Raw genomic sequence first — 2,921 nt, forward strand, 5'->3', positions numbered from 1 at the left:
CTTAAGAAATTTATTTCAATTGATTGTCCAATCAATTTCGTTGATCACAGAACACATGTCTGATGAAAAAGTATTTTCATAATCGATTTGCCAATCGATTGTTCAGTATGAGTTTGGTTCTGTGAATCACAAAATTGATTACTCAATTGATGTGCAAATCGATTGTCCAATTGATTTGTTTAAACACAGAACACAGGTTTTGATAAAACCTTTAAGTAATCGATTTCCCAATCGATTAACTTAGTGAAACCTTCATTCTATGAGTTTGACAATCGATTGTTCAATTGATTGATCAATTGATTTATTACTTGATTGATTAAAACTTATTTTATGATTTCATTGGCAAATACTATATGAGAACTCATTATGATTAAGTCTACCTAATTGACTCTATTAACACTAATCACTCTTGTACATCAGTCTTCAAGCCTTGTAGGACATCATCCATCTTTGCTTGATTGCTTGAGTTCCATGTTTTGTCCAAGTGTGTAGTGTTTGATTATTTTCCTGAAATGTTTCTCAATTCAAATCATTAGATCAATCAAATAATTCATATGTATTGTATGTTTGGGAATTAAATCAAAAACATGATTAAGGAGACACATGTCTTACATAATATGTGATAGGTTTGAAACTCGAATAAGTGGATTAATTGTTTTACTCATCTATTAAAACAAAAATTTAAAAAACCCCCCCTTTTAATTTCAATTTTCAATTCGGTTATTATTACTATATCAGAAGTCCTTGCGAAACGATTCGAGTTATTACCTCTATTTACATTTTATCAATTGTATTTGACCCGTGTGCGACAGTAGATCATATTGGCGCCGTTGCCGGGGACTCTGTGATAATAATATTAACCCTGTTTTTAGGCGACTGTCTCGGATTTCTCCGAAATTTCTTTAGAAAATTAGAAAAAAAAAATCAAGGAACAGGACTCCGTATAAGTTTCTTATACGTAATGGACGATCAAAATCCCAAATTCATTCGTTTAAACCTTTTTTTTTTTTTAATTTTTCATATTCTCCAAAAATTCCAAAAAAATTTGCGTTGCCTTTATTTGAATTTTAGAAATTTTTGATGGTATTTTTATATTTTTTGGATTTATTTGATAATGATTTCTATTTTTCACTTCAATTTTAGCATTTGGGACATTGTTAGAATTTTCATAATTGTTATTTTGTATTGCATTGTTATGATGATGCATGACTAGGGCTAGTTCTATGAATTTTCATTCTCTTAAACCTAAAATAGATAGGACATTTCATTTACGTCGTAGACTTAATAGAGCTGCTAGTGTTAACATGTTAGAGTTAGATACTAAAATTGACAACTTGTTGCAAAATATGGCTGATGCGAATAATAGAACCATAAGACAACTTGCTACACCTAATGTCAATTATAATGCATTATGTATCACATATCCTGAAGTTACTGTACCATTTGAACTTAAATCTGGTTTAATACAATTGCTTCCAAGGTTTAATGGTCTTGCAGGTGAGGATCCCCACAAACACTTGAAGGAATTCCATGTTGTGTGTTCTACCATGAAGCCTCAAGGAGTCACAGAAGACCATATTAAGCTGAGAGTCTTCCCATTTTCACTCCAAGATGCTGCCAAGGACCAGTTATACTACCTTCAACCAGGTTCTGTTACAAGTTAGAAGGATTTCAAGATATTGTTTCTAGAAAAATTCTTCCATGCCTCAAGAGTTTCTTCAATCAGAAAAGAAATATGTGGCATTAGGAAGATTGACAAGGAATCATTACATGAGTATTGGGAGAGAATCAAGAAATTAGTGTCAAGCTGTCCTCATCACCAGATTTCTGAACAATTGCTCATCCAATACTTTTATGAAGGTTTGCTACCTATGGATAGAAGCATTTTGGATGCTGCTAGTGGGGGAGCACTTGTCGATAAGACCCCAGAAGCGGCAAGGGCTTTGATTGAGAACATGTCCATTAATATCAGTAGTTTACAACTAGAAACAATTCAACAGTGTTGACAAATGGTGTGAATGAAATTCAAGCTTCTTCCAACAAGAATTTAGAAGGAAAACTTGATGACCTTACATCATTAGTAAAAAAATTGGCAATAGGTAAAACCCAAGCAGTGGTCTGTGGTATTTGCACTTCTCTAGAGCATCCTTCAGATCCATGTCCTACATTGCAAGAAGATCCAATTGCTGATGCTCCTCAAGCATATGTAGCAAATATATACAATCCTTAAGCCAACTATGATCTATCATCTAACAGGTACAATCCTGGTTGGAGAAACCATCCCAACCTGAGATGGGGGAATTCATCTGCACAACAACAACCTAAGCAGCAGCAGCAAAATATTCCTGCACAACAAAACAATGCACCTTCATTAGAGGACCTCGTTAAACAGATGGCTGTCCAGAATCTCCAATTTCAACAAAGAACATATTCCACCATTCAAAATTTGGAAACAATGACTAGTCAGCTAGCCACTTCAATCAAATAATTACATGCTCAGGGGTCAAACCAATTGCCTGCACATTCAGTAGTAAATCCAAATGCTCCCAATGTTAGTGCAATTACATTAAGGTATGGGAAAGCTGTTGAAATACCAAATGTACCTGAAACTGTAGTGAAAAATAACAAGGTTATTGAGGATACTTTGATCTATGAAACTGTTGATGTTGAGCAAAATATACCACTTCCTTTTCCTCAAAGGGCAGTGAAGACTCAGAAAATGGACGAGGTAGATATGGACAACGAGATCCTGGATACATTTAGGAAGGTGGAAGTGAACATTCCCTTCTTGAAGCAATTAAACATATTCCAAGATATGCAAAATATCTAAAAGATTTGTGCACATGCAAGAGAATGTTAAAAGGTAATGAAAGAGTAAACATGGGGCGAAATGTTTCAGCCCATGCCTCAGAAATGCAAAA

The sequence above is a fragment of the Cicer arietinum genome, chromosome 5, assembly GCF_000331145.2.
Source record: "Cicer arietinum cultivar CDC Frontier isolate Library 1 chromosome 5, Cicar.CDCFrontier_v2.0, whole genome shotgun sequence".
Taxonomy (NCBI): domain Eukaryota; kingdom Viridiplantae; phylum Streptophyta; class Magnoliopsida; order Fabales; family Fabaceae; genus Cicer; species Cicer arietinum.